This window comes from Nicotiana tomentosiformis, chromosome 4, assembly GCF_000390325.3.
Source record: "Nicotiana tomentosiformis chromosome 4, ASM39032v3, whole genome shotgun sequence".
In the NCBI taxonomy this organism is placed as follows: Eukaryota; Viridiplantae; Streptophyta; class Magnoliopsida; order Solanales; family Solanaceae; genus Nicotiana; species Nicotiana tomentosiformis.
The window spans coordinates 34,702,664-34,724,576 of NC_090815.1; the positions used below are offsets into that span (position 1 = coordinate 34,702,664).

At 37.9% G+C, this 21,913-nt stretch overlaps 1 pseudogene; it reads left to right on the top strand.

Moving 5' to 3' along the window:
- Positions 1 to 506: 506 nt before the first annotated feature.
- Positions 507 to 7,294, top strand: LOC104113141 (DExH-box ATP-dependent RNA helicase DExH12-like; annotated as a pseudogene).
- The last annotated feature ends 14,619 nt before the right edge of the window (positions 7,295 to 21,913 follow it).

The following is a 21,913-nucleotide window of genomic DNA, read 5'->3' on the forward strand; positions in this document are numbered from 1 at the left end:
ATCATTTTTATTTGAATAATTTATATTTTAGGTTATTTGCATAAAATCCAAATAAATAAATCACAATTTGACATGATTTATGTCCGTGCATTGTGCAAGTACTAGTGTTAACAAAGTATTAATCCCTACATTTTAATGAACAAAGTATTAATCCCTACATTTCATGTAATCAGTTTCTTATTACATATAGTTTCTGCATTATTAATATCAACATTACAAATTCATAAATTGTAATCCTTCCATATTGTTAAGTCAGAATCTCTACTTCACAATCAAGAAGACAGTATTAAAACTTGTGTGGGATAATATTTTTTTCTTTATTGAATTAGATAAATAAAATTAGGTTTCATTACTTTTAGGAGCTTATATTATTACCTTTAATTTTAAGTTAGTACATAAATCATGACATAATTTTAAATGCTTATTTGGTCTAAATTTATTTGTTTCCCGTAGTTAAGGTTAGAGCCGTTGTAGGCTCAGCCAGTTTAGAACTCAAAAGCTTTTTTTTCTAACCCAAATGGAATTGGGATTGGGATTGAAACCGCATAGCTCCTCCGCCAATTCCGACTGGGATTGGGATTGAAACCGGCAATGTAGGCCAACTGGAATTGGGATTGAGCTCCTCCGCCAACTAGTATATATATCCCTTATAGGAGTATTGTATTTCATCAATTCCGTCCAACGCCATCCCTTATATTCTCCCTCCCTACAATTTACTTCACATCAGAATCTCTCCTTCCAATTCAAATTCAAACTAGGTGTAGGTTTTGTGATGGGCCATTTGGAAGCACAAGCAGTGTATGAATACGGAGCCAACTCACCTGAGTCTCTTTATGGGAAAATAGACCCCAAAACATTTGGTGATCGTGCTTACAAGGGTAGACCTGACAAGGCTGCTAGGAAGCGCGAACCACTACTTGTCTCTGATTGGCATAGACAAAGCAAGAAGAGACGGTTACTTGAAAGTGTTCTTACTTCAACTGAGGAAGAAGGTGTTTACCAACCTAAAACCAAGCAAACGAGGGCTGCTTATGAGGCCCTGCTCAGCCTCATTCAGCAGCAACTTGGCGGCCAACCATTGAATATTGTTACTGCTGCAGCTGATGAGATATTGGCTGTCTTAAAAAATGACTACTTTACCAACCCTGATAAGAAGAAAAAACAGATTGAAAACCTGTTAAATTCCGTATCAAATGAGGTGTTTGACCAGTTGGTGTCGATTGGGCGACTCATCACTGATTATCAAGGTGATGGCGATGGCGATGGCGATGCACCTCTGGATGATGATGTTGGTGTAGCTGTTCAGTTTGAGGAGAATGAAGAAGAAGAAGAAGAGAGTGACCTTGATGATGAAGAGGATGAGGACAATGATGTGCTGGATGCCGACTGTTCTAGTGCTATGCCTATCATTGCTGATTATGAGATGCGTGAGGCGGATGACGGAATGTCCTTGAATGTTCAGGACGTAGATGCTTATTGGCTTCAAAGAAAGATCTCTCGAGCTTATGAGCCCCAGATCGATCCGCAACAGAGCCAAAAGCTTGCTGAAGAGGTTCTCAAAACTCTTGCTGAAGGCGATGATCGTGAAGTAGAAACCAAGCTACTGTTGCATCTCCAATTTGATAAGTTCACTCTCATCAAATATCTTCTGCGGAACCGGCTAAAGGTAGTATGGTGTACCCGTCTTGCACGGGCTGAAGACCAATCGAAAAGGAAGGAAATCGAACAAGAGATGTTGCGGTTGGGGCCGGATCATGCCGCGGTACTAGAGCAGTTGCACGCTACTAGGGCTACTGCAAAAGAGAGGCAGCTGAATTTGGAGAAAAACATTAGGGAAGAGGCTCGGCATCTCAAAGATGGTGAAAGAGATAATGATAATGCTTGGTTAATGGGGCAACACCTGCTGCTTGATCTTGATAGCCTTGCATTTCATCAAGGTAGTCTGTCGATGGCAAATACAAAATGCGAGCTTCCAGTGGGGTCTTATAGGAATCATAAGAAGGGGTATGAGGAAGTTCGCGTGCCAGCACTGAATACAAAGCCACTAGCCCCTGGAGAAGAGCTTGTGAAGATCTCCTCCATTCCGGTGTGGGCTCAACCAGCGTTCAGTGGGATGACCCAATTGAATAGGGTTCAGAGTAAAGTATATGAGACTGCCCTCTTTTCCCCAGAGAACATCTTGCTCTGTGCTCCAACGGGTGCTGGGAAGACCAATGTAGCTATGCTCACTATACTTTAGCAAATTGCTCTAAACCGCAACTTAGATGGATCATTCAACCACACCAATTATAAGATTGTGTATGTGGCACCTATGAAAGCCCTTGTTTCTGAAGTGGTTGGCAATCTCGCCAAGCGTTTGGAACATTACGTTGTCAAGGTGAAAGAGTTGAGCGGTGATCAAACATTAACTCGTCAACAGATTGAAGGGACTCAAATTATTGTGACTACCCCTGAGAAGTGGGATATTATAACTAGAAAGTCAGGCGATCGCACCTATATGCAGCTTGTTAAACTTGTTATTATTGATGAGATACATCTCCTGCATGACAATCGAGGTCCTGTTTTGGAGAGTATCATTGCAAGAACTATCAGACAGATTGAAATCACAAAAGAGCATATTCGGCTTGTTGGATTGTCAGCAACTCTTCCAAATTATCAGGATGTGGCTTTGTTTTTGCGAGTTGATCTGAATAAAGGACTCTTCCATTTTGACAATAGCTATAGACCTGTACCGTTGGCTCAACAGTATATTGGAATTACTGTTAAGAAGCCACTGCAGAGGTTCCAGTTGATGAATGATATTTGCTATGAGAAGGTGATTAGTGTTGTAGGAAAGCATCAGGTGCTTATCTTTGTTCATTCTAGGAAGGAAACAACTAAAACAGCTCAAGCAATCCGGCATGCTGCACTTGGTAATGACACCCTTACTAAGTTTTTGAAGGAGGATGGTTTAACTCGGGAAATTTTACAATCTCAAACTGAGCTTATCAAGAGCAATGATCTCAAAGATCTTTTACCATATGGTTTTGCAATTCACCATTCGGGTTTGGTCAGAACTGATCGGCAGCTTGTGGAGGAGCTTTTTGCTGATGGACATGTGCAAGTGTTGGTCTCAACTGCAACTTTAGCTTGGGGTGTAAATTTACCTGCACATACTGTCATTATAAAAGGTACCAAGATTTACAATCCTGAAAAAGGAGCATGGACTGAACTCAGTCCTCTTGATGTTATGCAAATGCTTGGCCGTGCTGGAAGGCCTCAATATGACACTTATGGTGAAGGAATCATCATAACTGGACACAGTGAACTGCAATATTATCTTTCTTTGATGAATCAACAGCTTCCTATTGAAAGTCAGTTTATATCCAAGTTGGCTGATCAATTGAATGCAGAGATTGTTCTTGGGACAGTACAGAATGTCAAAGAGGCATGCAAGTGGCTCCTATATACTTACCTCTATGTTTGCATGGTACAGAATCCCACACTTTATGGTCTAGCTGTGGATGCCCTCGAAACTGATTATGCTTTGGAGGGAAGGCGTGCTGACTTGGTTTATTCTGCTGCTACGTTGCTGGACAAGAGTAACTTCGTTAAGTACGATAAGAGAAGTGGATATTTCCAGGTGACTGACCTGGGGCGCATTGCGAGCTATTATTACATAACTCATGGGACAATTTCCACGAACAATGAGCATTTGAAGCCCATCACGGGTGATATTGAACTTTGTAGGCTTTTCTCTCTCAGTGAGGAATTCAAATATGTAACAGTCACACAAGATGAGAAAATAGAATTGGCAAAGCTTCTAGATCGTGTCCCTATTCTGATAAAAGAGAGTCTTGAGGAGCCTAGAACCAAGATCAATGTTCTACTGCAGGCGTATATTTCACGGCTGAAGCTTGAAGGGTTGTCTCTATCATCCGACATGGTTTATATATCTCAAAGTGCTGCACGTCTGATGCGAGCCCTTTTTGAGATTGTTCTGAAGAGAGGATGGGCTAAGTTAGCTGAGAAGACCTTGAAATGGTGCAAAATGATAAGTAAGAGGATGTGGAGCGTATAAACACCACTCCGCCAATTCCACGACATTTCAAATGAGATCTTGATGAAGTTGGAGAAGAAAGATCTTGCTTGGGAGCGTTATTACGATCTTTCATCACAAGAGTTGGGAGAGTTTATCCGGTTCCCGAAGAAGGGTAGAATGTTACACAAGTGTATTCATCAGTTCCCGAAGCTGAACCTCGCAGCACATGTTCAGCCAATTACCCGGTCAGTCTTGAGGGTAGAATTGACCATTACACCGGATTTCCAGTGGAAGGACGTGGTCCATGGTTTTGTAGAACCTTTCTGGGTGATTGTTGAAGACAATGATGGGGAATATATTCTTCATCGTGAATATTTCATGCTGAAGAAGCAGTATATTGATAAAGACCAGACTTTGAACTTCACAGTCCCAATATATGAGCCATTGCCCCTTCAGTATTTCATTCGTGTTGTCTCTGACAGGTGGCTAGGGTCTGAGACTGTTTTGCCAGTCTCTTTCCTACACCTGACTTTGCCAGAAAAATATCTTCCTCCCACTGAGCTACTAGACTTACAACCTCTGCCAGTTACTGCATTGAGGCATCCAACATATGAAGCACTTTATCAAGATTTTAAGCATTTCAATCCGGTTCAGACTCAGGTATTCACCGTTTTGTACAATTCAGATGACAATGTCTTGGTTGCAGCTCCAACTGGTAGTGGGAAGACCATTTGCGCTGAATTTGCCATATTGAGGAATCATCAGAAAGGACCTGATAATATCAGTCGTACTGTGTATATAGCTCCACTAGAGGCTCTGGCCAAGGAGCGGTTCAGTGATTGGAAGAAGAAATTTGGAGACTCTCTGGGAATTAGAGTTGTTAAATTAATTGGGGAGACTGCCAAAGATCTGAAGCTGTTAGAGAAGGGTCAGTTAATTATCAGCACGCCTGAGAAATGGGATGCTTTATCTCGTCGCTGGAAACAGCGAAAGCATGTTCAGCAAGTCAGTCTTTTCATTATTGATGAATTACACCTTATTGGTGGTCAAGGTGGCCCAATCCTGGAGGTGATTGTCTCTCGGATGAGATATATTTCAAGCCGGGTTGAGAACAAGATCCGCATCGTTGCTTTGTCAACTTCCCTAGCTAATGCCAAGGATTTGGGAGAATGGATTGGGGCTACATCTCATGGGCTCTTCAACTTTCCTTCTGGTATTAGGCCCGTGCCACGGGATATTCACATTCAAGATGTTGATATTGCCAACTTTCAAGCTAGGATGCAAGCCATGACAAAACACACATATACTGCAATTGTCCAACATGCAAGGAAAGGAAAGCCTGCAATTGTGTACGTTCCCACGAGGAAGCATGCACGCCTGACTGCTGTTGATCTGATGAGTTATTCTAGTATGGACAGAGAAGACACACCCATGTTTCTGCTACGATCTGCAGAAGAGCTGGAGCCTTTTGTGGAGAGGATCAATGAACCTATGCTGAAAGAGACACTCAAGTATGGTGTGGGCTACTTGCATGACGGATTGAGCGGCACTGATCAGGAAATAGTGAAGACGTTGTTTGAAACTGGATGGATTCAAGTATGTGTAATGAACAGTACAATGTGTTGGGGAGTACCACTATCTGCCCATTTGGTGGTGGTGACGGGAACACAGTACTATGATGGTAGGGAAAATATGCACACTGATTATCCAGTTACTGATTTGTTGAAGATGATGGGTCATGCCAGACGACCTCTTGTAGATAGCTGTGGGAAGTGTGTCATCCTTTGCCATACACCACGCAAGGACTACTACAAGAAGTTCTTGTATGATGCATTCCCAGTTGAAAGCCATCTGCAACACTATGTCCATGACAATTTGATTGCTGAGGTGGTTGGATTACCTAACATGGACCTTCATGTATAGAAGGCTGCCACAGAATCCAAACTACTACAATCTGCAGGGTGTTAGTCACAGGCATCTGTCGGACCACCTCTCAGAGCTGGTGGAGAATGCTATCAGTGACTTGGAGGCAAGCAAATGCGTTACTGTTGAGGATGACTTTTTGCTTTCACCTTTGAACCTTGGCATGATAGCGTCATACTACTATATCAGTTACACGACAATAGAGCGATTTAGCTCTTCCCTGTCCTCCAAAACGAAGTTGAAGGGCTTACTGGAAATATTGGCTTCAGCGTCGGAGTATAAACGGTTGCCTATAAGACCAGGTGAAGAGGAGTTGACAAGAAGGTTGATTAATCACCAGCGTTTCTCCTTTGAGAATCCGAAATACACAGATCCTCACACCAAGGCTAATGCTCTTTTACAAGCCCATTTTTCTAGGCAAGTAGTGGGTGGAAATCTTGCTTCTGACCAGCAAGAGGTGCTTCTTTCTGCTATTAGGCTGCTTCAAGCAATGGTTGATGTTATTTCCAGTAACAAATGGCTTAGTCTAGCACTTATAGCAATGGAGGTGAGCCAGATGGTGACACAGGGAATGTGGGAACATGACTCGATACTTCTTCAGGTTCCACACTTTACAAATGAATTGGCTAAGAAGTGCCAAGAAAATCCAGGAAAGAGTATAGAAACAGTGTTTGATTTAATGGAGATGGAAGATGACGAGAGGCGTGAGCTCTTGCAAATGTCGGACTTACAGCTTATGGATGTTGCCCGGTTTTGTAATCGGTTTCCAAACATTGATTTGACATATGATGTGTTGAACCGTGATAATGTGAGTGCTGGAGACAATGTGAGTGTGCAGGTAACCCTTGAGCGAGATCTTGAGGGTAGAACAGAGGTTGGACCTGTTTTTGCACCTAGATATCCCACAACCAAGGAAGAAGGATGGTGGCTTGTTGTCGGCGATACAAAGAGCAGCCAACTGCTGGCCATTAAGAGAGTTACCCTGCAAAGGAAGTCCAGTGTCAAGCTCAATTTTTCTGCACCTGCAGAAGCTGGAAAGAGGACCTACACACTCTATTTCATGTGCGATTCTTATCTGGGTTGTGACCAGGAGTATATTCTTACACTTGATGTTAAAGCGGCAATGATTAAAGAGGACAGTGAAAGAGTCTGATGTAGTTTTCTTTTTTGAGAACTTTCCCTATATGCTTGATTTATTACTGTAGAGTATAGACAAGCTAGTGGTGTTTAGTTATGTGGCTTTCTGTTGTCTGTGAGGTCTTAAGGGCTAGGAACTCGGTCTGTATTTCGCTTTGTAGTTATGAAGGATTACACTGCTTTGTGTAGTTCATGTTTATATATTTACAAATATGTCATCTTCTCAAAAACAAATATATATATATATATATATATATATATATATATATATATTTTTCTATTGTCTGCAGCTGCTTTATAGCTTTTAGTAATTGGTTTTAATGCTGGTAAGATGGCATTTTATGTTCATTTGATATCATTATTGTGTTTCTCACTTGGAGATTTCTGTCTTCTCCCTTCCCTGTTGCTTGGTGTTATGAATCTTCCGATATATACAACTTAGTTTTTACCTATTTTCTTTGTCCCAGTTATCCTTGTAGTGGTATTTCATTTTTAATTTCTTTGTGAAGTGGAAGGTTTTGCTTAAAATTAGCAGTAAGAAGCTGAAGGTGAAAAGATAGCTCTTTTCCTGTGTTATTAGTAAGGGAAGTGAGTGAGATATTTTTGTGCAAAATATGTGTTATGCCACTTGTCTCTGCTTGCTTTTCTAAAAACGAAAAATAATAATTCTTGTCTCTGATTTTCATTCCCCGGCTCTCTCCCTCAATGGTTTTATACTTTTATATCTGAAATTCAAGGTAGAGAGTGTGTGTGTGTGTGTGAGAGAGAGAGAGAGTCCAACAACACAGTGTTCCTGCATTTCATAAAATACAAAAGATTAAGGGTTCCATTACCACGCCTCTTGAAGTGGATAAAGGCGACCTAATTTATTCCATTTAACATACTTTTGGGTATTAAACTATGTTTGAGTATTTGTTTGTGCTCAATAGAATCAAGTACATGTAAAAAGGAATTTGGGTGTCATTTTATATTTATATTTTATTTTTATTCTTGTCCTGTTTATGGCGTTCTTACTTTGTACCTCTAAATATTGGTTGGATTGCTCTTTTTCTTATATTTAGAATGGCTTGTCTGTTTGACGAATTCTTTTTGCTTTAGCTTTCATTCTAATGTATTTTTAGAATATTTATTTGTACTATTATTTTTCAGTTTCCTAATAACAAGGAGGAGATACTTTTGTAGTGTACTTGGAAGGTGCTAGCTTAACCATAACTGCTACGTAATTTGTTTTTTTTCCCTGTTATTTTGCTATCTTAATAATAAAATGCTCGTTTTAAAGATATCATTTGTGACTCTGTGAAGACCCAATTAGATACAATCATTTGACCCACTTCAAGGCCTTTTTCAATCTAATAGTGTATCGTATCTCCATCTTTATCTGGTTTCCTCATGCCATTTATCCCTCTTGGTGTCTCCCCCATTATCCCCCCTATACTCACCCTTTTTCCATTTCTACCTTTTCATCTCTTGCCTCTGTAATATGTGTTGTCCTCAGATTTCTCTACCTCAAACTTTATTTCGCTGCGGCGCAGAGAATTGTGGCACGGTGAATCGTGATCATTTTCTACGCCTCGAACTCTATTTTATGTATATTTGATTATAGAGTGAAATATTATTGCAACTAGTGTGAAAAAGTATAGGGTGTTATATTTCTCATACTTTCACTTCCCCTCAATCAAACTAGTTGTGGTTGGCTGCATCGATTCTCTCTATATAGCAAACTATGGTCTATGGCAAGAGTGCAGTAGAAGATATTTTGAAGGAATATTCATGAATAGTATGAAGCATATTTTTCTATGCATTTGGTCTCTTAGTTTAAGTTAAAAGATGTAAATGACTTGAGGATGGCTTAAGAATTTGTCCTCTTAAGCGCTTACTTTGGCTTGTGTGTATGAAATATTCTTACAACAACAACGCCTCAATTCAAAACTGGTCTGGGTGCTGTATAAATATTCTTACTTACAAAAAATAATTGTTTGCTGGATTTTATTACAGGTGCTGGGTTCTTTTCCAGGAATACTAACGACTAAAATAAGTGATATTGCTTTTCTTCTCATTTGTGATCAAGCTTTTTGGTATTTGATGATTAGTAGCACAATTTGGGCCATTTGTGAACTAGATTCCCGAATCTGCAGTAGAGAGATCTAGTTTCTGCAATTCTTTGTTGGACTTGGCACTAAATAGGCACTACTGATGTGTAGAAAACGAATCTGAAGGTGAATTTTGGCTGTGTAAGGTTGAACCTTGAAAGAAATGGCTAAAGGTGGAGAAGAGGACTTGCCAAGGGATGCAAAGATTGTCCAAACATTGCTAAAATCAATGGGAGTTGGTGACTACGAGCCTCGAGTTGTGCATCAGTTCTAGAACTGAGGCATCAATATGTTATTGATTTACTGACGGGTGCTCAAATCTACTCAAGCAAGTAGGGAAGGTTGCCATTGACTCTGATGGTATCAAGCTTGCCATTCAGGTGAAAGTTAATTTCAACTTCTTACAACCCCTGCCATGTCAGGTACTAAATCTTATTAGATCCTTCATTCTTGTGCTGGTATTCATTATTCCAAGACGTAAATTCGTACCTTTCTTAGAGGCCTCTTAAGTCTTAAGGGTGTGGTGAAACTGATAACCTTTAGCCTTCTCTTGTCTAGGAAGGATAATTAAAATAGGGACTTACTGAGTCGAAGGATTATATGATGTAACTAAAATGATAGGCTTGGAGGAAAATGTGGTACCTTTGCAAGTAGTATTGTCACTTTACCCCAATTCTCCTTTTTCCTTTTCGGATGTACAGTACCTGGTAATTTCACAGTTCAGCAAAACCAATTTCCTCAGACTTGAACATTTCTTGTGTCGCTTGTGAACAAGCTAGAAGTGAAAAATAATTCATGAACGCTACTAAAGCATGTCATTATTTGTGAAATGTGTATGAAAAGTTGTCAAATTTATAATTTAACAATAGTTTCGTAGAAAATTTTTAAATTTATATTTTGGCAATACCTTTGTGGTTTTTGTAATAGTTAAACCTAGAGAGTATTCCATGCAGAGAAGAGAGAAGTGAGATTACGGAAATGGCTATGGAGATTCAATGATGAGAAGATAGCTACCTGGAAGACTGGTGGAGATCAAATATGGAAGAGGGGTTTTGGGCTCCCAAGACTGTAAAAACACCTTATGGACTAGCTGTATGGAAACAGATCTCTCGTCTTTGGGGGAAGTTTAGCAAGAATATCAGCATTAGGATTGGATATGGGCAAAGACTCAGGCTATGGACTTATGTTCTAATTGCTGAAATGTTTAATGATACTTGCTTGAACTGTCAGTTTAGAAGAAATTTCTTTGAATGGGAAATGTAAGAGGCGGACTTATTCTTGCATAAATTTTACTAGAGATTAATCAGGGGAAGGAAGATGCATTATGGTGGAATGTTACTAAGAATGGAGTGTTCACTGTGAAGTCTTACCACCGAGAACTCATAAAAATTGATTCAAAGCGGGAAACTAATTGACCTTGGAGATTTGGAAGACAGTTGCACCAACTAAAGTGGCCTGCTTTGGTTGGATGGTGGCTCATGAAGCATGATTGACTCAAGATAATTTGAGGACGAGAGGCTCTAATATGTGTAGTAGATACTATCTATGTGAGAGCTTCTGGCAATGCGAATCTGTTGTTCTTCTTTGAACCATGTTTGTGGTTATTTTTGGTGTTCAAGGTTTGATGCCTGAGAACATCAGTGGTTTGTTAGGGTGCTGGAAATCAATCTACGTTGGGAAGTGCAAGAAAAAAATCTGGATTACTATTCCAGTGTGCATTGCATGGACAATTTAGAGGGAGAGAAATAGGAGATGTTTTAATGGCCTAAAGGAGCACTTCAAGTTCTGAAATTTAGATGCCTTCAAAATTTGAACTATTGGGAGAATGGGAACTGTGCTTTTAGTCCAGGATGTGCTAGACTTGTTAGAATTTATAGAGATCCGATGTACCAAGTCTAGCTCTGTTTTCTTTTTCTTTTCTGCAGTATTTTTTTGAAACTGCGTATTAACAAAATCTTATCTTATAAAAAAAAAAAATGTCCAACCTCTATTAGTCTTTTTAAGCTTGCAAGCTTTGCTTCTACTTAACAATCCCAATCACATCTCAAGAGTTAAAATGCAAGGTATTCAAAACTGTGTGCGAGTGTTGTTCGTTTAATTTGGAAAATTACAGAACACATAAAGGTATTTTGTATTTTCTCAGCCAACAAAGTAATATGGGGAAAAGAACAACAAGAGAAAGGAGGTGGGTTACGGTGGTCAATGCAGATTAGTTCAATTATATGAAGCATCTCAGTACAAAATTGTTAATAACGCATAATGGATATAGAGGATTTTGGATGTTTTGTTCTATCTCTAATTCATTGTATGGGTATAGCTTATTGTTACTTTGATCAATAAGCATATAGGATTAACCAGCCATATCTGACTTCCGTCATTATATATTGAACAGAAGCGATAGCCTCCGTAACAATCAAATGATGAGACAGGAGCCCCACATGTTGCCCCAAGGTGCTTTACGATTGCATCACAATGTAAAATGCAAAAAGTTTGGATAGCCAATGTATCTTAGATAAAGTTAATAATAAACTTAATGGGTGGTGTAAAAGTAAAAATAGAAAACTTAAGTGTAACCGATGACATCGTTAGAAGAACTGCTCATCTATTTCAAACTCGATGTTAAGCAAATTAACAAATTACCAGCCTCCATCTCAAAATGACCTTATTAATACTAGCATACAAAGGACTCGTACACGCCAAATCTTTTTCTGAAATGCTAATACCCACTGTCACAAACTAACCGGCCCCACCTGACTAGCTTGGAATTTGTAGTAGCCGTTGCATTTCTCACCACCAGTTGTCACAAACTAAAGAGTTCCTGGTACAAGTGTAATCATCACATGTCAAAACTAAACACCAACTTAATCTTTGCTAGCACCTTCTTTTCCATTTTCTATAGATTACTCAGACATTAAATACCAATAGTTTTTAAGCCAAAACAAAAAGATGTCAATCCAACCAAATTCAAACATTCAAATATAAGCCATTCCGTTATATATGACAAGGACCAGCCAATAGGTCAAATGACAAATGGTCACGAGGACACACAAAGAAAATTGTTAATGACTAGCTGATATACGAGTGGTTACAACTCTCCCCTGTACACCACACAGGACTCCTTCACGGCCTCAATTATGTAGGATATTAACACTGTGCAAAAGATTTTAACTAGGTATAAACTGATAAAACGCCCAAAGAAATAAAGCAAAGGGTCATTTTGTAATATCGTCATTTTGACACCACCAAGAAAAAAGGGTATCAAAACGGATCATCTATCTCAAAATATGGTCTGCTCATTTCCTTAGCATGATCATCTTCCTTGAGAGCTCGTAGCATCTTGGGCAAATAAGGAAGAGATTTTGCAGTAGCTAACTCTTTACCGCTCTTATCAGCAGAAAAACCGTCGAAATGAGTCCAAATCTCTTGACCAAACGAACAATGCTTTTCCTTAAGCCTTTTTTCGAGTTCTAGCACGTAATCCACCAGAGGCTGTAACTTTGGAATACAACAAAGGACCACGAAAACAAATATCCATACGTACAACAAGTCAAACAACAGAAGTTTTTTAATAGAACACAGTTTTGCACTAAATGAGATTCTAAATATGTACAGCAAAGAGTCTAAACACACATTCTCATTCTCAAATAAAGAGTCTAATTGTAACGACCCGACTTGTCGTTTTAAGAATCTATGTGTCGTTCAGCGACTTAAGGTCCCGAGCAACTTCATAATATGTATTATGACTTGCGTGTACGGTCGAGTTTGGTTTTCGGAAGATTTAGAATTTAATTTAAAGAACAATTCTCTTTTTTGACGCTTAAAAGCAGAGTTGACCTAAGAGTTGACTTTTGAGCAAACGACTCCATAATAGAATTTTGATAATTCCAATAGCTCCGTATAGTGATTTTGGATTTAGAAGCGTGTTCGAAATTTTATTTGGAAGTCCGTAGTTAAATTACGCTTGAAATGGCTAAAATAGGAATTTAAGTTTGGAAGTTTGACCGGGGTGTTGACCTTTTGATATCGGGCTCGGAATCCAGTTCTAAAATTTTTTATAGGTCCGTTATATCATTTATGACTTGTGTGCAAAATTTGAGGTCAATCAGACTTGATTTGATAGGTTTCGGTGTCGAATGTATAAGTTGGAATTTCTTTTTTCTTTTTTTTGATAAGAGAGAAACCTGCAACTGCTACACTTGGTGCGCACTGGTAAACCCCTCCCCCCCTCCCTGTGTAATAGCCTGCAAACCACACAGGGGAGGTAAACCACACTAGGCAAGCCATGTGCGACATGCTCTACCCAAAAGGCATTGAGGGTGTAGAAGTTGGAATTTCTTAGTTTCATTAAGGTTGAATTGGGGTATGATTCGTGGTTTTAGCTTCGTTTTATGTGATTTGAGATTTCCAACAAGTTTGTATGATATTTTAGGAATTGTTGGTGTATTTGGTTGAGGTCCCGGGGGACCTCGAGTGAGTTTCGGATGGTTAATGGATCAAAAGTTGGACTAAAACAGCTGCTGCAATTTTTATTCTGCTGGAAATTCGGGGGTAGAAATCAAAGGCCGAAGACCGAAGGCCGAGGATCGAGGGCTAGGATCGAGGTCGATGATCGAAGGCCTAGGATCGAGGCCGCTGATCGAATGCCCAGGATCGAGGGCCGAGGATCGAGTGCCATGAACGAGGCCATGATCGAGGGCCGATGATCTAGGACGGAGGGCAGCCTGGACAGAACTGTAAGTTATAAAGCAGGGGACTTCGTCCTATTTTCCATTTTGACAAATTGGAGCTTGAGGAGAGGCGATTTTTGGAAGATTTTTAGAGAAAATATTGGGGTAAGTATTCTTAACTCAATTATGGTTAGATTACCCGAATCTATCATTTGTTTTCATCATTTAATTAGTGTTTTGAGATAGAAATTTGGGATATTTTTTTGAAATCTCATAAAACGATTTTTTGAGATTTCGGTATCGATTCAGAGTCGAATTTGAGTGAAACTAGTATCGTTGGACTCGTAACTGAATGGATTGTCGGATTTTGTGAATTTCATCGGATTTCGAGATGTGGTCCCCACAGGCAATTTTTAAGTTACATTTCATATTTTTTTGGAAAATTAGTATTTTCATATGGAATTAATTCCTATAATTAGTATTGACTGAATTGAATTAATTTGAATAGATTTGAGTTGTCTGGAGGATTTATTTAAGCAAGACGACTAATTTGGAATATCGGCCTAACTCCGTAAAGGTAAGTGTCTTGCCTAACCTCGAGCGGGGGAATTACCCCTTAAGCATCGAGTCTTATGTGCCATTTGTGAAATGTGAAAAAGCTGTGTGCGCGAGTTGACGAGTATGTACTCAGGCTTATATGTATAAAATTTATTGAGTTAAAATCTTGGGCATATTGTGTAGTAAATTGGATAATTATTGGCATATATTTAATCATCAGTTTGCTATGCCTCAAATCACATTTATTGAATTTGTTTTTATATGATAATTTGGTGTGATTTTCACTTGACTTTTATGTGAACTCTGTGTTTGTTTGAGTTGCCATTTTTATGGAAAACACTTTCATTATTGATTTTACCTACATATAACGTGACTTGAGACAACATTATTGGTGGCGGAGGATGAAAAAGGACATAGTTGAGTATGTAGCTAGGTGTCTAAATTTCCACCAAGTTAAATATGAGCACCAGAGGCTAGGTGGCCTACTTCAACAGATGACTATACCGGAGTGGAAATGGGAATGCATTACTATGGACTTTGTAGTTGGGTTATCGCGGACCTTGCGGAAGTTTGATGCAGTTTGCGTTATTGTCGACAGGTTGACCAAGTCGGCACACTTCATCCCGGTCGTAACTACGTACACTTTGGAGAGGTTGGACCAGATTTATATTTAGAAAATAGTTAGGTTGCACGGTGTGCCAATTTCCATCATATCATATAGAGGATATCAGTTTACTTCACATTTCTGGAGAGCAGTACGGAGTGAATTGGGGACCCGTATAGAGCTCAGCACACCGTTTCATCCACAGATCGACTGGCTGTCGGAGCGTACAGTTCAGATTTTGGAGGATATGCTTAGGGCATGTGTGATTGACTTTGGAGGTCAGTGGGATCGTTTCTTACTTTTGGCCGAGTTTGCTTATAACAACAGTTACCAATCCAGCATCGAAATGGCTCCATTTGAGGCTTTATATGGTCGGCGATGTCGTTCGCCCATCGGATGGTTTGAACCCGGTGAGGCTAAGTTATATGATACTGATTTGGTAAATGATGATTTGGAAAAGGTAAAACTAATTCAGGAGCGACTTCGTACAGCACAGTCCAGACAGAAAAGTTACGCGGATCAGAAAGTGCGTGATTTATCATTTATGGTGGGTGAAAAAGTTATCTTGAAGGTTTTGCCGATGAAGGGAATCATGAGATTTGGGAAAAAGGGCAAGTTGAGCCCAAGGTTTATAGGCTCATTTGAGGTGTTGAGACGAGTTGGGGAGGTTGCTTATGAGCTTTCTTTGCCTTCCAGTCTATGAGGAGTTCATCCGATTTTCCATGTATCTATGCTCCGAAAGTATCATGTTGACATATCACATCTGTTAGACTTTAACACAGTTCAGCTAGATAAGAGCTTGGGTTATGAAGAGGAACCAATTGCCATTGTTGATAGACATGTTTTCCAGTTGAGGTCCAAGAAGATTTTTGCGGTAAACGTACAGTGGAGGGGCCAACCAGTCGAGGAAGCGACTTGGGAGGCCGAGGAGTACATGCAGAGCAGATATCCACACTTATTCAACACTCCACGTATAATTCTAAACTCGTTCGAGGATGAACGTTTGTTTAAGAGGTGGAGAATGTAATGACCCAACCGATCATTTTTACTTTTAGAATCCCGTTCCCCTAAATAAGACTCCCCGTATGTGCTTTTACTATTTTATGACTTGCGGGGATGATTGGTTCGGGATTAGGAGGTGTTCGGGTTGAAACCGGAACACTTGGTCTCCTAGTTTGACTTTAAAAGGCCAAGTTTGACTTTGATCAATATTTTGAGAAAACGACCCCAGAATCGGGATTTGATGGTTCCAATATGTTCGTATGATGATTTTGGACTTGGGCGTATGTTCGAAACGGGTTTTGGACAACCAGGGAGCGTTTCGGCGCTTAATAGTGAAAATCAACTATTTGAAGGTTTAATGTTCTTTAACTTTGGTTTGGAGTAGGTTTTGGAGTAATTGTAGTCCGTTTAGAATTTCGAGAATGGGAATAGCTCCGTATGGTTATGTAATACTTGCACGCAAAATTTGGTGTCATTCCGAGTAGTATAAGCATATTTCGGCGTGTTTGGAGTAAGTATGAAGAATTTGAAATTTCTAAGTTGAATCAATTTGGTTTGAGGTGTGATTCTTAGTTTTGATGTTGTTTTACACGTTCCGAGGATTCGAGCGAGTCCATTTTATGATTTCAAACTTGTTGGTATGTTCGGACGGGCCCCCGGTGGCCTCGAGCATTAACCGAACGAGGCACGGATCGATTTTGGACCTTGGAGCAACAGCTGAAGCTTCCAGCTTCTGCTGCAACCGCACCTGTGCTTAGCCAGCCACAGGTGCGAGCCCGCAGGTGCATAAAAGGAACCGCAGAAGGGGACATGGACAGTTTAGGGGGAAGCCGCATCTGTGACGCATCCGCAAGATGCGAACGGGCTGTTTGGTAGAACCCTTAAAGAATGGGAAAAATAACCATTTTTGCTCATTTCCCTCCATTCTTTGGCGATTTTGGAACTTTTTGAGAGGGGATTTCAACTAGCAACTTGAAGGTAAGTTAATTCTACACACTTTGAGTTCAATACATAGATTATGGGTAGATTATAACCTGTAGATTTAGCAAATCAAGGGTTTAGATGCAAAACCTAGATTTTTATAAAAATGAGATTTTAACCACGAAAATGGTTATGGAATTGGATGGAAATTGTATATTTGAGTTCTTGAGATTATGGGTAACGATTTTCTCCAAATATTTTCTGAATCCGGGCACGTGGGCCCGGGGTAAATTTTGGAAATTTTACCATTTTGGGTTGGTAATTTATTTAATAGTCTAATTTCAAATCATTGAACATGTTTTAATTATTTTATATAAAATTTTGATAGTTTCGGATTTTTCGGCATCAAATTGTGATTATTACGCGACATTGTGATCGGAAAGTGGACTTTGAGACAAGGTAAGTCTCTTGTCTAACCTTGTAAGAGGGAATTTATCCCATAGGTGAATTTAAATTAATAGGTTTTGCTAATTGTGGGGTCTACGTACGCACGAGGTAACGAGACTCCGTGCGTAGCTACTAAATATGCTATGTCCGGGTAGTTTAGGATGCAAATCATGAATTACTTGTGATAATTGCATCTTTATTTAATTAAGTTACTAGTATTATATTGTAAATTGTTAGAGGAAATAGTAAAAGATCGAAACTTCATATACTTGAATTTTGTGTAAATTATTTAATTGTTAATAGAAATTGAACATCCTATGTGTTAATATTATAATAACTTCTCATTCCGGAGGTTCATAAGAAAATGACATCCTTTCTTGTGGAGCGAGCTGAACTCCTCGACAGTATAGATGCATCTATGGCTCATGCCGCACGTCCCTCGGCAATGTACACAACACTCTGGATCGGGTTGAATGACCTCGACTGGAAATCGTGCCTAATACTAATAATTACACGATACCTTGATATTTTATTACAGCTCGTGAAGCTAGTTGATAAACTGGAAATTATTGAAATTTGATAATTTATTTGATTCTGTTTGTTAAGGAAATTATTGTTGTTCATATAAATCATGTTTAATTATATGTTTTTATTTTTAAAATTTATTGACCCATAGTGAGTGTCAAAGTCAACCTCTCGTTACTACTTCTTCGAGATTAAGCTTGATACTTTCTGGGTACATGTTGTTTACATACTCATGCTACGCTTGCTGCACCTTTTGTACAGGACCTGAGACAGGTGCTATAGGAGGACCTACCGGCGCGTACCCACGTTACCCAGAGGCTCAGTGGTGAGGTGCCTTTATGAGGCGTTCTGCAGCAACTAGTGCCTCTTCTTGTATTTGTACTCTGTCTATTTTATTTCAGACAATATTTAGAAATTTTTGTATAATCTACTAGATGCTCATACACCTGTGATACCAGATCTTGGCACATACACTAGTAGAATTTTGGACTTAATTATTTTTCTTGGCATTTTAATTTATCTGATCTTTCATATTTCTTAATTATTTTTTTGCAAGTACGAAGAGTTTTATTACTGGGATAATTTTTAAAGAAATGAATATATGTTAAAATCACTAGTTGGATTGCCTAGATGTGATGTTGGGCGCCATCACAACCTATAGAAAATTAGGTCGTGACAGGATCTTTATGGAGATTTAGTCAAATGAGTCGTACAAGTTATGACTTGCATTTAAATGGCCTGACATCTTCATGTGTCTGGACTACAGGTCTGATCCTCACAATCTTTTATAATATTGTGCACCATATTGTATCAAATATATCGCCGACGATCATTTTGTATCGGTTCGCAAGCGACATAACTTTTTGAGATCTCATCACTTTCTTTATTTTCAGCTACCTGAACTTCTTTTGGAGTTTCATGAAATGTTATGTCGTGGGCTCTTCTAGAGATTATTTCCTCCTTATTATGATTATTTTGATCATTTTCTCCTATCATTTTTTAAGAATTGTTACCTTTGGAACCGATCAGTTTACTAAACTTTATGCGTGCAGTAAACTTTATCCTTCAGGGACTTTAATTTTAATAGGAGAATTTGCAGCTGAAATATGATATTTTATTTTGGATCAACAAATGCTTCTGGCATTTGACTTGAATTATCTTCTGAATGAGGATCACATTAATGAAAATTCGATTCATATAACATATTTTTCAACTACATATTCCATCCCCTAATGTTAGAAAAACTAACATATCCTAAATCTTCTTTGGGAAACCTATCTTTATGGTTTCTGGTAGAGAAATTAATCATATACCATGCATCAAAAGTTATTAGATAGTAAAAATATTTGGTTTCTGATCCTAAACCAATTGTGAGAGGAGGACTTATCATGTATTGTTAGTCTGATGCATACAAGTATTGTTGTATGCAATTTAGAAAATTTTAGACCAACACATAAAGCTTTGTTCTCATAAGCAATAGTTTAACTATTAATAGGAGGTATTCAATGCTAAATCAACCATTAATATCCATTTGCAGCTGAAATATGATATTTTATTTTAGATCAACAAATGCTTCTGGCATTTGACTTAAATTATCTTCTGAATGAGGATCACATTAATAATAATTTGATTCAAATAACATATTTTTCAACTACATATTCCATCCCCCTAATGTTAGAAAAACTAACATATATCCCAAATATTCTTTTGGAAACCTATCTTTGAGCTTTGTGGTAGAGAAATTAATCATATACCACGCATCAAAAGTTATTAGATAGTAAAAATATATGGTTTCTAATCCTAAACCAATTGTGAGGGGAGGACTTATCATATATTGTTGGTCTAATGCATACAAGTGTTGTTGTATGCAATTTAGAAAATATTATACCAACACATGAAGCTTTGTTCTCATAAGCAATAGTTTAGCCATTAATAGGAGGTATTCAATGCTAAACGAGCTTGGATATAAACCGGCATTATCAAGATGAACTGTCTTGATTTCATAAACTGAATATTATTCTCTTAATTGAGAAAATCAATTTCAAATGCCAAACTGTAGGTTGACAATAAACACACATGTAACCATCTCATATATGCATCTATAAGTGGTTCACATGATAGGTTAATGTGCCCATATTCACCTTTTATATATTCCAAAATTCAGGGGTTTCAGTCCCAACTTTAGCTGGTATAATCAATTTATTATGAAAACAAGCAACACATGAAAATTCTTGAAGAATCTTCTAGTTCTTCAGTATATGCTTATCTGAATTCTCAAATAGCTCATTTAAAAATAGCAAATAAAAACTTCAAGTTTATCATGGCATGTGCTATCTCTTAGCAAACATCTGATTTACTATGGCATAAACTTTTGCATTAGTAAACTTCTGATTTATTGTGATACATGATGTAATACAAATTGAAAAATAAGGCGGGTAACTTTCACATACATTTACCCCCTATGATTGTGGAAACATGAAGATTTTCAATCTTCGAATCATTTGTAGTCTCAATATAATAGCCATTTGTATTAGTAACCTTAGGGTTTACTACAACATATGTTCTGACCATAATCATATAATATGAATGACACATTTATATATAAGCTCTTCAAGAGCTTTTATATATTATCCACAATCTAATATTATTCGAACACTACTGGTGTCAGTGTCTTCTAGACAAACAGTTAGCTCTTCAGGAGTTTTTGATATATTTTGTAATATCAAATATTGCTCAGACACTTCGAGTATCATGAGAGAATCATAATCAAATGAACAATATAAAGATAATTTTGAATTTATAAATGTCATAAATTATGAATTTCAATATTTTTACCACCAACTTTGAGACAAATATCTCCTTTATGGAGAAACGACATTAACATCTGAATATTTTATATCAAAGCGGCAACCACATAGTCATTACATCCTTCAGGGAAATATACATGAGTTTTTATTTTCTTCGGGGTAATTAATAACAACTAATCATAATATGTCAACGCTTTCTACTACTAGAATACTTTTGCCTTAGAATGATACTTAATAAAATTATCCAAGATATTTTACATACAACAGGTACATGCGACAATGATCTTTATGCCACAAAAATAATATTTATATTCTCTGTTATTCTACCTTGTGGTATTTCTTCATTCACTCAAGGGAATGAAAATGTTCTTCAAAAATAACTTTGAATAGCTCATAATTTTGTTTAAGCACAGAAAGACACTGCTTCAAAATATTTTCCTACTCCAAGAGTAAATTTTAATTGTTTTACTACTTTAGGAGCAAATTTAAAATACAAAATATTGAGTATATATTCTCTCAATCATATTACCTCTTCTAGAGGTGAATTTTAATGTATTCACATCAAGAGCGTGTTCCTATTTACGAGCTTTATTAATATTATCACATTCAATTTACCAGCGTATTCCTAGTTCTCATCCTTCAGGAAACAGAACATAATTATCTGAATGTATATTAATCACACCAAATTTTGTGATGTACTAGAACTTTTTATACGATTATACTACTTTAGGACCAAATTGAGGCATGCATGTAATATAGCGAATATTTCTCTATCTTATCTTCAATTGTAAGCATAGAAAGACTTAATTATCACTTCTGGTGGTCATAGGCATATACCACTTCTGGTGGTTAACAAATTTTAGTTACAATGAGATATACGAAACATAACTACTTCTGGTGGTTGTATATTTCTTGCAAACTCTGCTAGAGTTTAAGTGGATCTAACAATGTTATCCACTTTGTAATCATTTATTAAGATAATAAGGATGAAAATAAATACCAAAATAGGTATTGTATACGTAGCATATAACCAAGCAAGTGATGATAAAGATATTAAACCAAATATAAACAAAAGATCCAAATTACTTTACACAAATTTGGTCACTGTAGACGTAAGTGATATCCACATTACTACTTCCAAGAAGAAAAGATCACCACCTCAAGGATATAATCTGCCTTATGATGCTCAGAATGAACAAGATCTAACCACA